Source organism: Scyliorhinus torazame, chromosome 5, assembly GCF_047496885.1.
Source record: "Scyliorhinus torazame isolate Kashiwa2021f chromosome 5, sScyTor2.1, whole genome shotgun sequence".
NCBI classification, from domain to species: Eukaryota; Metazoa; Chordata; class Chondrichthyes; order Carcharhiniformes; family Scyliorhinidae; genus Scyliorhinus; species Scyliorhinus torazame.
In genome coordinates this window covers 121177417-121192716 of record NC_092711.1, presented here as the reverse complement: position 1 = coordinate 121192716, position 15300 = coordinate 121177417, and the positions used below count along the sequence as shown (strand labels likewise).

Here is a 15300-nt window from a genome sequence, read left to right as displayed (position 1 = left end):
GCACTGAGACGTCCATTGTGACGAGGAATGTTCCTGGTTCAACTGGTCCATGGTTGCTGAGTTTCTGTAGGAAGTCAGTCGTGTCGCGACAGAAGCTGGGCGTACCTTGTACGATGGATTTCAAGATGCCCTCGATGTAGCCAGATAGTTTCTCACACAGGGTCCCATTGCCTGAAACGATAGGGCGGCCTGGTGTGTTGGCCTTATGTATTTTCAGGAGGCAGTAGAGGTCTCCAATGCGGGGAGTACATGGGATGAGAGCACGTAGGATGCTCTGAAGATCTGGATCCAAGGTCTTGATCAGTCTGTTAAGTTGGCGGATGTGTTCCTTGGTCGGATCTGCGGGTAACTGTCTGTAGTGTTCTTGGTTGTTCAGTTGTCGGTATACTTCTTTGCAGTAGTCCGTTCTGTTCAGTATGACAGTGGCCCCTCCTTTGTCTGCTGGTTTGATGACGATGCTGTGGTTGGTCTTGAGAGCGCGGATGGCATTGCGTTGTGCTTGGGTGACGTTCGGGGCTGTCTTGTGAATGCGACTGATGAATCTGGCATTGACGTGACTCCTGATGGCTTGAGCATACATGTCGAGTCTAGGGCAGTGGCCTTCCGGAGGGGTCCAGTTCGACTCTTTCCTCTTCAGTCGCTGTACCGCAGATCTCTCGGTCTGCTGTCCCGGTTCATTGGGTTCGCTGTTGGCCTCTTGGGGTCTGTAGAAGAATTCCCGGAGCCTCATTCGCCTGATGAATTCCTCCATGTCTGCCGCAAGACTGATGGGGTTCACTTTGGTGGTGGTGCAGAAATTGAGCCCTCTGCTGAGGACTTCGATTTCGTCTGGTTAAAGGGTGTAGTCTGACAAGTTGACAATAGACTTCCCTGTTTGTTTTCTACTGTGGTACCGGGTTGGCTTGGTTGCTGCTGGTGGTGATGCCGAGTTTCTCAAGCTTTCTGTTCTTGGTGTTCATATAGGTGGCGTAGTATTGTTGTCTCATCTGTTTGGCGGTGTTCCGCAGCTGGTCTGCTGCGTCCTGAGCGCAAGTTGAGAATATGGCTTCTATCTTGGTTTCCAGGTTGCGTCGTCTGCTGTAGAGCTGGCGGACGAGGTGGTTGAGGAGTGTGAGAGAGGTGCGCCGGCAGAGTCTCTCAGCGTAGTCTGTGTTGTAGGTCGACTTGAGTGGGTTTGTGATCTGTAGCCCTTTCGGGATCTTGTCTGCTTTCTTGCATCTTTGTAGAAACTTAATGTCAGTGTCTATATGCGCGATCTTCCTGGAGATCCTCTCCGCGGCAGACACAGAGGAATTCATCAGGCGAATGAGGCTCCAGGAATTCTTCCACAGACCCCAAGAGGAACCCCATTGCAGTGTTAATATAAGCCTACTTGTGACAGTAAAGGTTATTTTTTTTTTAAATTAAAAAAAAACTCTTTCCTAGTGCAGCTGATGAATGGTGGCCATAGCTCCCACAATCCCCGCGGCCCAGAAACCGCTCTATCCAACTGGCTCAGTGCGTAGGCGCTGCGTGCACATGCTCCAGGGCCAGCTTGCCGCGGGGCATTCTGGGTGGCTCCTCTGTTCGCAGTTGGAGGGAACTGGGTGCAGATGGGCTGCAGTAAACTGGTGAGGATATGGAATCCCAGGGGGAGCGATGGAGTCGGCTCTGGACGGGGAGAGTTTCTCAACTCCTGAGTGAACAACGCGAACCCTAAATAAGACCCTGAGGTAGCGAGTTTGTGGCTCTGTGTAATGTGCCTGTGATTAGGCCCGGGTGAACGGCCGCCATGTTGGTTCAACGAGGAGAAGAGCGCATGCGCTGGCGTCAGGGTGACGTGAGAGAATATGGGCAGGATTTTAGGGTCTCTTCCAACTGGGTCGTTACCGGAAGCACACTTATTCAGAATAGTTTAAAATTATTAATTAGCGGCACTGTGGTTGGCACTGCTACCTCACAACGACAGAGACCCGGATTCGAATCGGAGCTTGGGTGGCTGTCGCTGTGAAGTTTGCACATTCTCCATGTGTCTGCGTGGGTTTCTTCCGGTGCTCTGCTGTCCTCCCACAACCCAAATATCTGCAGGTTCGATGGGGTTATGGGGATAGGGTAGGGTGTGGGCTTAGGCAAGGTGCTGTTTTAGAAGGTCAACTTTACTGCACAGAGGGGTCTGGGCTAGTCGGAGCGGAGGGTCTGCTCCTGATCTGTTTAAAACACCAATTTGTAGATCCAGATGGGGGAGAATGTAGGGCTTCCTCTGGCTGCCGGCCTCTCTTCTGTGGTCTTGTCCATGTTCAGGTGGCCCTGGAGTGGGACCATGAGTTGTCCACCAGTACGCTTGATACCTTCCACAGCTGTTGTTACCTCAGGGTGCAGAGTGTTTCTGAGACACTGAAATCAACATTCTGGTTTAGATTTTAAAAACGTTCCTTTGTTCTTTTTCAAAATTTAGAGTACCCAATTCTTTTTTTTCCAATTAAGGGAAAATTTAGTGCAGCCAATCCACCGATCCTGCACATCTTTTTTGGGTTGTGGGGATGAGACCCATGCAGACACGGGGAATATGTACAAACTCCACATGGACAGTGACCCGGGGGCAGGATCGAACCTGGGTCCTCAGTGCAGTGAGGCAGCATTGCTAACCACCGTCCTAACGTTCCTTTGTTTTTGTTGCGATTTTGCTTTCTTTTACTTTGATCGGGCAACATATTTGGGGGTAAAGAAGAGGGAAGAATATTCCACAGCAATTAGAACTATTTGTTCTGAATTTCTCTGGAATTAAAGTGATACTGACACTGTCAACTCCTTTTACAGGGCATTGGAAGGAGAGGTTTGACACGTTCATCAGGATCTGAATATCATCAGCTTTTGAATGTGGAAGGAGAAATGTTTGTCTGTTCTGTGTATGGGAAAGAATCGGAAACATCATTGTGACTGGACAAGCACCGAGACCCACACACACCGAGTGAGAGTGTTCCAGTGAACTGACTGAAAATAACTTTAATCAGTTACAAAGCCTGAACAAACATCACACCATTCACAGGGAGAAACCTGTTTCTTTTAAAATTTGTTCATGGGATGTGGGCATCGCTGGTTTGGAAGCATTTATTGCCCATTCCTGAGGGCATTTAAGAGTCAACCACATTGCTATGGATCTGGAGTCACATGTAGGCCAGACCTGAAGGACATCAGTGAACGAGATGGGTTTTTACAACAATTGACAATGGTTTTGTGGTCATCATTAGACTTTTAATTCCAGATCTTTATTGAATTCAATTTTCACCATCTGCCCTGGTGGGATTTGAACCTGGGTCCCCAGAGCATTACCCTGGTCTCTAGAATATTAGTCCAGTGACAATACCCCTATGTCACTGCCTTGGTAACACAAGGACGCCGGCAGCATGGGAAAACCGTGGAAATGTGGGGACTGTGGGAAGGGATTCAGATCCCCATCAGAACTGGAAACTCATCGACGCAGTCACACCAGGGAGAGGACTGTCAACTGCTCTGACTGTGGGAAAAGCTGTAAGAATGCTGGGAATCTAATTATTCATCACCGTGTTCACACAAGAGAGAAGCTGTTTACCTGCTCCACCTGTGGAAAGGAATTCACTTCAGCATCCATCCTAACGACACATCAGCGAGTTCACACTGGAGAGAAACCGTACGATTGCTCTCAGTGTGGGAAGAGCTTCCGGTCTTCATCCAACCTCACTGAGCATCTACGGGTTCACACTGGGGAAAGACCATTCCACTGCTCTGAGTGCGGGCAGAGATTCACTTGTTCTTCACACCTCACTGATCACAAGCGTGTCCACACTGGAGAGAGGCCGTTCATCTGCTCAGTGTGTGGGAAGGGATTTATTAAATCAGCACACCTTCTCAGACACCAGCGTATTCACACTGAAGAGAGACCGTTCACCTGCACTGATTGTGGGAAGAGTTTCACTAATCCATATAATCTCCGGGATCACCAGCTAGTTCACACTGGGGAGAAACCTTTTACCTGCACTGAGTGTAGGAAGGGATTTGCTTTGAAATCGCAGCTTCAGAGACATAAACTTGTTCACACTGATGAGAGACCATTCCAATGTTCTGACTGTGAGAAGAGCTTTAAAAGCAGAAGAGATTTGACGATTCACCAGCCAGTCCATTCCGGGGAGAAGCCGTTCACCTGCCCCGTGTGTGGCAGAGGATTCACTCGGCCATCCAATCGTCTGGCACACCAGAGAGTTCACATGTGATTACAGGGATTGGATTCCTACACCCAGGAATGAACCATGTTCATTTTGACAGTTCAGATTTATTTCCCTTGATGTTAATCCCAGATAATGGGATTAATAGAATGGACATGAAGTGCATTAAATGGACAGTGTTGGAATCCTAGATTTCTCTAAGATAAGAGGAGACTGATTGATGTCCTCTTACCGACTGTTCCATTGTTGGGTCTTTTCCCCTTTGTTAATGGAAGACTTGTATTTATATAGCACCTTTCACAACTTCAGGATGTCCCAAAGTGCTTTACAGACAATTAGGTTCTTTTGAAGTATAGTCACTGTTGTAATGTAGGAAATGCAGCAGCCAGATTGTGTACAACAGGCTCCTACAAACACAATTAAGATGCTGGAAATACTCAGCAGGTCAGGCAGCATCTGTGAAGCAAGAAAGTGAGTTCAAAACAGAACTATGATTATGATCAGATTATCTGTTCAGTGCTCATCACCGAGGGCTTTATATTGAGCAGTTCACCCGTGAGAACTTCCTCCTTCGAAATATCATCAGCAGAACTTTAACGTCCAGCTGCAAGAGCAGATGGGTTTATATTGGAAGGTTTCCTCTGAAAGACAGTGCAATATTCCCTCAGTACAGTGCTGTATTCCCTCTGTACAGTGCTGTATTCCCTCTGTACAGTGCTGTATTCCCTCAGTACAGTGCTGTATTCCCTCAGTACAGTGCAGTATTCCCTCAGTACAGTGCAGTATTCCCTCAGTACAGTGCAGTATTCCCTCAGTACAGTGCTGTATTCCCTCAGTACAGCATCGGAATACCAGTTGGATTTTATGGTCAGGTTTCTGGAGCTGAAGTTGAACCCACATCCTCCTGACTCAGAGATGGGAATGTAACCACTGAACAATAACACCTCATCATTAACTCGGGATTATTTCTGCTCTCACATTTTTGGTTGTTCTCCTGAACACATTAACCCATTGGGCTCTTGGACAAATCCAAGTGGATTCAACAGGTTTCCAGGGTTTGTGCTGATGCTGCAGCAAGAGATCGAGAAGGTTTTATTTCTGAATTCAAGAACTGGCATCAAGTATCACAACATGGTGACAATTTGAACTCAAGGCTTTGCCTTTCAATGACTTTGGCCTTAACCATTCAGGCCATTTGTTACTTTCTGCGAGAAAGAGCTTGAGATGGGAGATATGCAACTTGCCTCCAAATCAATTGCCAAGACTTCTGATTCTGACGTAAAAATACCATTTATAACCAGCAAGTCGGAGTAAGCTTTGCTGTAGAAGGGACTTTAGTTGGCGGATTAGTTGCCTGAATACCCTCTATTCTTTTTTAACCAGCTGCTTGACTATATTTCATGGCAATAGGCATTTGGCAAAGCATGATGGATATATTAGCCTTATTTCAGTCAAGAAGTTCTACATGTAATAGGCAGAAGGTCAGACTATGTAAACAAGTGCACAGCTGCACATTCTTGCTGACAGCAGACAATTATTATTGTCCTTAGACTAGGAATTCAAGGCCTGTTGTTTAAATCTGCTCGCTTTTCTGTCTCTGGGCTTATCAAAGGAATGCCTCGTTTTTCTAAATATTGCTTATTGTACCATATAAAGTACTGCCTTGCCTTTTGTAAAGTGGGGACAATTAGAAGGACTGTGGTCACTCTAACTCCCTCCACAAACTTCGTGTTAAATAAAAGACCTTTGGCGAAAACTCGAAGCGCTGTTATTTTTTTCCTCAACAATTGCCAAAATTGATGAAGTAAAATTATAGCTTTGCTATTTCAGACTTCGAAAGGGAGATTTACCTGAAGCTGAGGGGGATTATCAAATATTTAGAACAAAACCTGATGACAACCAATCTGGGTGGTTCCCGGGAATCGGAAAAGAAGGTTTCCTCTGGGGAAATAAATTGAAGATTAAGAAAACCCGTCAGCCCCACAATACTGCAAATTGAATTTGAACTAATTTTGAAAATAAAAAACATCTAAACTGTTGATATCTGGAATCAAATTGGAAAGTCTGATTCCTGTTTTAAAGGTAGTAGGAGTACTGGACAATAAAGTTTCTCTAAGCCTCATTAATGAGATATATAATGGGATATGTAAAATTGTATAAGAGGAAGTGATTGAGCACAGGAATAAAGTTAACGAAAAATAACCCCACTAAATGGGAATTGGAATAACTCACTGGGTGTTGTTCAGTGGAATATAACAATGTGGTATTGATGTATATTTTAATGAAAGGAAAGTGTAGATGAGATTAATAAATTGATGGCTCTCTTGGAGATGTTTGTATCATTGTGGATGAACTTTCAAAGAGAATTGCATTTGATAAACTGGCCACTGCCCAAGACATTGAAGCACTCAGGGGGAGATGAGCAAATATATTTACAGACACATATAAGTGGGACTAGGCAGTAAGTTTCAGTAGAAATGATTCATTTTCAGATGAGCTACATTTTATATTTACTGAACAGTAAGAAGTCTTACAACACCAGGTTAAAGTCCAACAGGTTTGTTTCGATGTCACTAGCTTTCGGAGCGCTGCTCCTTCCTCAGGTGAATGAAGAGGTATGTTCCAGAAACATGTATATAGACAGATTCAAAGATGCCAGACAATGCTTGGAATGCGAGCATTAGCAGGTGATTAAATCTTCACTGTTCTGAAGGCTGGGTAGTTTGCTGCAAACAGTGACCACGACACCACACAACCCTGCCATGGCAATCTCTGCAAGATGTGCCAGATCATCGACATGGATACCACCATTATACGTGAGAACACCACCCATCAGGTACGCGGTACATACTCGTGCGACTCGGCCAACGTTGTCTACATCATACGCTGCAGGAAAGGATGTCCCGAAGCGTGGTACGTTGGCGAGACCATGCAGACGCTGCGACAACAGATGAACGGACATCGCGCGACAATCACCAGGCAGGAATGTTCCCTTCCAGTCGGGGAACACTTCAGCAGTCAAGGGCATTCAGCCTCTGATCTCCGGGTAAGCGTTCTCCAAGGTGGCCTTCAGGACGCGCGACAACGCAGAATCGCCGAGCAGAAGCTTATAGCCAAGTTCCGCACACATGAGTGCGGCCTCAACCGGGATCTGGGATTCATGTCGCATTACATTCATCCCCCACCGTCTGGCCTGCAAAATCCTACCAACTGTCCTGGCTTGACACAATTCACACCTCTTTAACCTGAGGTTACCCCATCTCTGGATCCGTAAAGATTTAATCACCTGTTAATGCTCGCATTCCAAGCATTGTCTGGCATCTTTGAATCTGTCTATATATATGTTTCTGGGACATACCTCTTCATTCACCTGAGGAAGGAACAGCGCTCCGAAAGTTCGTGACATCAAAACAAACCTGTTGGACTTTAACCTGGTGTTGTCAGACTTCTTACTGTGCTCACCCCAGTCCAACGCTGGCATCTCCGCATCATATTTACTGAAGTAAGCTAATAAGATCAAGGAAGCCATTTTGAAACTAACATTTAAATGAAAAGGGCATTTTGTATTCAGCAATTGATCGATTTGTATTAATCAATGATGTGTATTAATTATTCACTAGTCAGAAACAGATTATTAAATAAGTAGTGTGCCTCAGTTGATTTTAATTGAAGATTTAATAATCTGTTAGTGGTTGTGTTAAAAGACTTGGTTGTACCTAAAACTGTGTAAGCCTGTTTTAAATTCTATATTACAGCTTCTGTGAGAAGGAATGTATGATCTGATATGATGGTTAGCAACAAGTCTTCACACCCTTGGTAACCTTATTTGGAACTGGAAGGTCACACAATGATGGGAGGGATACATTAAACATTCCCATTGTATCCCGATCTGCGACATTTACCCAAATGGTTAAAACCCAATCAAACCGATTCAGGTATGAAATTGACCAACCATTGAGTTCTTTTTAAAAAAAAATTTTTTAAATTCTCCTCCATTTTCACATTTTCTCCCACATTTACATCCATCAACAATAAACAATAATCAGCAAGATATGTCAGTCCCCATAATAACAACAACATTCCCATCTACCCACCAACCCCCAAACCTCAACCTGCATGTTTACATAAACAAATGACAAAGAGAAATCAGGGATTACCCGTAGTCACCCTTAATCTTACACTGCTCCCACCCCAGGTCTCCAGCTCCTCCCGACCACTGCCTCTTGTAAAACCCCTCCCCCTACCCTCGGTTCCTTTCCCCCCAACTTTCCACCCCGGCTAGACCACTCGGACCCTGTTCTGCCAGGCTCCGATGGCCGCAGCCCCTCCCCCCACCTCACTCCCGTTCACTGGCCGGCACACACCGGCCAGCGTGGAGGCCCCCGCCCGGGTCCCTTTCCCACTTGCCCGGCCCCAGGAAAGCCCAAAGATCCCCTTTTAGCTCATAAACCCCACATATCCACCGACACCCCAAAGAACTCTCATTTTGAGTGAAAGTCCCGTCCCTTCCCTTGTCCAAATATATACCACATTGGCTCCTTTAATCTCTACACCCGCGCGCAGTGATACAAAAAAGAAGAAAATACAGTCATGAGGTTACATCGGCACATGACCATTCCTCAATTTGTCAGTTCTGCCACAGTCCTTCTGCTTTCGCAAACTCCTCCGCTGCTTCCGCCGTTCCAAAATAAAAGTCCCTGAGCTTGTTAGTCACCCTCAGCTTCACTGGATATACAATGCCGCACCGCACCTTGCTAATGTACAGTGCCCTGTTCACCCGGTTGAAGGCAGCCCGCCTCCTTGCCAGCTGCACCGTAAAGTCCTGGTATACATGTATACCAGCTCCAGCCCACTGCACCACCTGCTTCTGCTTGGCCCAGCTCAGGACCTTCTCCTTCACCCTGTACCTACGGAAGCACAGAGTCACTGCCCTTGGCGGCTCACTCGCCTTTGGTACAGGCCTGCACGACCGATGAGCCCGATCCAGTTCATATCGGGAGGGGCCCTCCCCCTCTCCCAGTAGTTTTGCCAGCATCACGGCAAAATACTCAGTCGGCTTCGGTCCTTCAACTCCTTCGGGCAGCCCAACAATCCTCAAGTTCTGTCGCCTGGATCTATTTTACAGGTCTTCCATTTTTCCTCCCAGATCCTTGTTAGTATCCATCACCTTCCGCATCTCTTTCCCCATCGAGGCAAGTTGATCACCGTGCTGCAATAACGTCTCCTTCACTTCCTTCAGCACCTCCCCTTGCTCTCGCACCTCCGCCACTGCGCTCGCCACCTCCGTCCTCACCGGGGAAACCGCCTCCTCCACCAGCACACTCAAGACCTCCCTCATCTCCTTCCTCGCCGTCTCCATGCATTTCGCAATCTGCGCCAACTGCTTTTCAAATTCCGCAGCCATCACCTTGGTTATTTCTTCAGCCGTAAGCAGTGCGGCCTTCCCTGGTGCTCCAGCCTCCATTTTTCCTGGTGACCCCGCGGTGACATTTCCACTCCCCGACGGACCTCCAGCTGGTTTTATATCGGCCGTTTCTTTGCTCACCCTCGACATTTTTCTTTGGGGTTTTTTTCCCTCCTGTGTCTTCTCAGTGCCTCCTCCGTGCCTTCTCCCTTCTGCCGCCTCCGCGGACCCTGGGACCGGGCTTAAAGCCCCGAAATTGCCGTTCCCGAGCGGGGGCTCTCCATTGTGCGGCCGCCTCCCGCCTGCTGTCACCGGAAGTCCCAACCATTGAGTTCTAACCAGTTTATTCAAACTGAGGGAGGATCTATTTAAAACCCGAGGAGAAGGTCTGTTGCCAGCCAAGTACTGGAATCCGCAAAGCAAGATTCCCATCAGAATTGTTGTCAAAGAAGGGGTAGAAGAGGGATTATGTTTTTACAGCCTGATCAACCAAGAGAATTGGTAAAAGTCTGTTTTGTGTCGCTAAGTTTGCCCTTTTCCTTCTGTATCGATCAGTTTACCCTTTTCCTTCTGTATCGATCAGTTTACCCTTTTCCTTCTGTGTCAATCAGTTTACCCTTTTCCTTCTGTGTCGATCAGTTTACCCTTTTCCTTCTGTATCGATCAGTTTACCCTTTTCCTTCTGTATCGATCAGTTTACCCTTTTCCTTCTGTATCGATCAGTTTACCCTTTTCCTTCTCTATCGATCAGTTTGCCCTTTTCCTTCTGTATCAATCAGTTTACCCTTTTCCTTCTGTATCGATCAGTTTACCCTTTTCCTTCTGTGTCGATCAGTTTACCCTTTTCCTTCTGTGTCGATCAGTTTACCCTTTTCCTTCTGTGTCGATCAGTTTCCCCTTTTCCTTCTGTATCGATCAGTTTACCCTTTTCCTTCTGTATCGATCAGTTTCCCCTTTTCCTTCTGCGTCGATCAGTTTGTCCTTTTCCTTCTGTGTCGATCAGTTTACCCTTTTCCTTCTGTGTCGATCAGTTTGCCCTTTTCCTTCTGTGTCGATCAGTTTGTCCTTTTCCTTCTGTGTCGATCAGTTTACCCTTTTCCTTCTGTGTCGATCAGTTTACTCTTTTCCTTCTCTATCGATCAGTTTGCCCTTTTCCTTCTGTATCAATCAGTTTACCCTTTTCCTTCTCTATCAATCAGTTTACCCTTTTCCTTCTGTGTCGATCAGTTTCCCCTTTTCCTTCTGTGTCGATCAGTTTCCCCTTTTCCTTCTGTGTCGATCAGTTTCCCCTTTTCCTTCTGTATCGATCAGTTTCCCCTTTTCCTTCTGTGTCGATCAGTTTGTCCTTTTCCTTCTGTGTCGCTCAGTTTACCCTTTTCCTTCTGTATCGATCAGTTTACCCTTTTCCTTCTGTATCGATCAGTTTCCCCTTTTCCTTCTGAGTCGATCAGTTTCCATTTTTCCTTCTGTATCGATCAATTTCCCCTTTTCCTTCTGTATCGATCAGTTTACCCTTTTCTTTCTGTATTGAGAAGTTTACCCTTTTCCTTCTGTATTGCTAGGTATCTTTTTTTTAAAAATGTATTTCAATTTACCATCTGAAATTCCTGTCCTTCCTAATCGTTCAGTCTTGTTCAAACAAAAACAATCGAGTGAACTGTTTACAAACACTGGTGGATTGATTGATTGCAATTAGACTTAAACAATTCTATGTTTTAATATGAGATCACCTGAAAGTCTCTGAATTGTCTGCATTGGATGGAGCTCATGTTGCCTCATGTGAGGATATCGGTGTGAGTGCGCAGATGTGATTTGTCACATGTAAAATGACTAATTCAGAAATGCTTTGTGAAATTCACTGAAGAATGAATCCCAGACGTGCTCAAACTGTGTCCTAGGCCAAACTAGTTTCAGCTGATGCTTCATCAATGACCGGAGTCCCATGATAAGGTCAGAAGCGGGGATGCTCGCTGATGACTGCACAATGTTCACCATTTGCGACTCCTCAGTTACTGAAGCGTCCATGGCCAAATGCAGCGAGATAATATCTAGGTTTATACAGACAAGTGGTAAGTTGCATTTGTGCCACACAAGTGCCAGACTATGATCATCTCCAACAAGAGAGGATCTAACTATTGCCCCTTGACATTAAATAGCATTACCATCATTGAATCCCTCACTGTCAACATCCTAGGGGTTACGATTGACCAGAAACCAAACTGAACTAGCCATAAATATTGTAGCTGCAAGAGCAGATCAAAGGCTAGGATCCTGCAGGGAGTAACTCACCTCCTGACTCCCTAAAGCCTGTGCACCATCTACAAGACACATCAGGAATGTAATGGAATACTCCCCACTTTTCTGGACGGGTGCAGATCCAACAACACTCAAGAAGGACAAAGTACTTGATTGGTACCCTATCCACAAACATTCACCCCCTTCACCACGTATGAAAAATGGCAGGTGTGTGTACCGTCTCCAAGATGCACTGCAGTAACTCACCAAGGCTCCTTAGGCAGCAGCTTCCAAACTCAGGATCACCACCATCTAGAAGCAGAATGGCAGCAGATACCTGGGAACACCACCACCTGGAAGTTCCCCTCCAAATCACTAACCATTCCTATTTGGAAATGTATATATTGGAAAATATATATTACTGTCACTGGGTCAAAATCCTTCAACTCCCTCCATAACAGCACAATGGGTGTCCCCACACCTAAGGGACTGCAGCAGATGAAGACGGCAGCTCACCATCACCTTCTCAAGGGCTTCTCGAGATGAACAATAAATGCTGGCCTAGCCAATTACACCCACATTCCTTCAATTTTTTTAAAAATGTGACTGTAAAAGGAGAAAACATTTTTAAATCATCAAGGCATTGATTCATACTCCAATCAGGACAGAATGGAAAACACTGGTTATGGTCAACAGGAGTAAAATTAAAGTAAAAGGGAATTGAGTTTGGACAATTGGAGGCTTGGAAGAAATAATACTGAATTAGAACGATCCACAAGATGGATACAGGCGAAGGGAGAGCTGGAGAATCTTCAAATCCAAGCGCGATCTGTCACTTTAATGATTTGTAATCTTATTTGTCTTATTTGCTGGTAAATTAAAGTCGCCAAAGCCCCAGATGACCAGAGGCTGCTTTCCTCTTTGAGGGGGAGAGCTGACTGGTGGTGATTTAACCTGAGGATCACCACACCTCAGGCGAGGGGTCAGATTGAGAAGGTGGGGCCTTAGTCGGTTCAGGAATTGAACCCGTGCTGTTGACTTTATTCCGCATCACAAACCAACTGTCTAGCCAACTGAGCTCAACTGGCCCCCAGTTATTTCCTAGTGTTTTAGAATTAGCATCTCTGCTAGGGATAAGGAATGTCATTGAGTGACGTGCGGCGTGTTTATTCAAGTAAATATGAATTAGCTAATTTTACCAGTCTCAGTGTGTCCTCTCTGGTATGTAATCAAGAAATTAGGGAAACAAGCTCATATCTTATAAAAAGCTGGATTAGCCAAAATTAATTGTGACAACTGAGAGGGAGGAACTGAAGGAGATCAATATTAGTAGAGAAATGGGGCGATTCTCTGCTCCCGCGACTAAGTGCCCACACCGTCGAGGTTCACGACGGCGCAAAGCGGCCCCGATCTCGACCGATTCAGGTCCCGAAAATGGACTAGGATCGGGGCCGCGAGAAACTCAGGGGACGTGTCGCGAAAGCAGCGTCGTCAGCGCATGCCGGGCATTGGCGCTGCGTAAAAGGCGTAACTGGCGTCACCCGCGCATGCGCAGGTTGGCCGGCGCCAGCCGGCGTTGCCGTCCTCCCCGAGGCCGCCCCGCAAGAAGATGTCGGATGGATCTTGCAGGTTGTGGAGGAAAGGAGGTCCTCCTTCAGAGAGGCTGGCCCACCGATTGGTGGGCACCGATCGTGGGCCAGACCCCTTTTGAGCCCTACCCCGGTGAAAGAATCCCCCTCGCCCCCCCCCCCCTCCCACAGGCCATCCCCCCAGCGTTCCCACGCTGTTCCCGCCGGCAGCGACCAGGTGTGGATGGCGCCGGCGGGAAGCCGTCGTTTTGGGCAGGCCGCTCGGCCCATCCGGGCCGGAGAATAGCGGGTGTAGCGGAGAATTGCCATTTTGGGTGTCCCGGGCGATTCTCCGGCCTGCGCCGTGCAGATCTCGACGGGGCTGCTCTCACCGCTTGAGTGAATCGCGGGAGGGCGTCGCGGGGAAAAATGGCGCACCAGGGGATTCTCCCAACCATCGCGGGAGTGGAGAATCGCGCCCTCGGTGTTGGGGAAATAGATTGAAGGCTGATAAATCCCCAGGGCCTGATAATCTGTATCCCAAAGTACTTAAAGAAGTGGCTCTAGAAAAAGTGGATGCATTGGTGGTCACCTTCCAGGATTCTATAGACTCTGGAACAGTTCCTGCAGATTGGAGGGTGGTTTCTGTAACTCCAGTATTTAAAAAGCGAGATGGAGAGAAAACAGGGAATTATAGACCAGTAAGCCTGATGCAGGAAGTGGGGAAAATTTTTGATCAAGATTTTATAGCTGAGTGCTTAGAAAACAGTGGCAGGATCGGACAGAGTCAGCATGGATTTATGAAGGGAAAATTGAATTTTGAGGATGTAACTAGTAGAATTGATTTTTAAAATTTTTTTTTAGAGTACCCAATTCATCTTTTCCAATGAAGGGGCAATTTAGCGTGGCCAATCCACCTACCCTGCACATCTTTAGGTTATGGGGGAGAAACCCACGCAAACACAGGGAGAATGTGCAAACTCCACATGGACAGTGACCCAGAGCTGGGATCGAACCTGGGACCTCGGTGCTGTGAGACAGAGTTTGTCTGTTATTAACCTCAACAAAAGAACCAGAGTGAGCAATAGAATAAATTAAATTCTGATGCATGATGTTTATAGTTACAATAATGGAACTGTCAGAAACAATAGAATTAACAGGCAGGGTAGTTTAGGGAGAATGAGGAAATTACTGAAGAAACATAACTGCTGGGAACCAGAGAATGTGTCCTTGTAAACCACAGATTAGAGAAATTCCTGCTGTCTTTTCCTCACTTGCTGCATGAACTGTGATCCGTACTGGGCACCAAACCTCAGGCAAGATATATTGCACTGGGTAACAGTCCAGTACAGATTGACCATGAAGAAGTGAGGCTGGTGAACTGAGTGAATCCCTTCCCACACACGGAGAACATTAACGGTTACTACCCAGTGTGAATAGGTCGATGAATCCCCAGGTCTGACTAAATCTTATTTCACAGTCCCCAGATTTCCAAAGCTTCTCCCAGCGAGACTACATAGTGTTCGAAAGGGCAAATCATCGGCTAAAACATAATCTACATTCAGAACACGGGAACTGTTTCTCCCCACATTGAACAGGGCTCTTTGCTTCCATGGTTAAAGGCTGACGATGTTCATGGCCATGGAGGGATTTGACAACATGAATGCAAATAATGGAGTCATTGCTTAATCAGAGCCAGTGTAGGTCAGTGAGCACAGGGGTGATGGTGAACAAGACTTGGTGTGGGAAAATACACGGCCAGCAGAGATTTGGATGATCTCACGTTTCCGTGTGGGGTGAAGGTGAGAGGCTGGACAGGAATGTATTGGAATCGAGTCTAAAGGTAACAGGGGCATGGAGGAGGTTTCAGCAGCAGCTGGTGTGGGAGTGGACAGGTGACATTATGGAGACTGAA

At 46.5% G+C, this 15300-nt stretch overlaps 1 long non-coding RNA gene across 1 annotated transcript; it reads left to right on the top strand.

The window, feature by feature from the left end:
- The first annotated feature begins 1546 nt into the window (after nt 1-1546).
- On the top strand, nt 1547-5934 carry LOC140421771 (uncharacterized). The gene is made up of 2 exons (XR_011947058.1): nt 1547-1712; nt 2797-5934. It is a non-coding gene; the product is annotated as an uncharacterized lncRNA (long non-coding RNA).
- The last annotated feature ends 9366 nt before the right edge of the window (nt 5935-15300 follow it).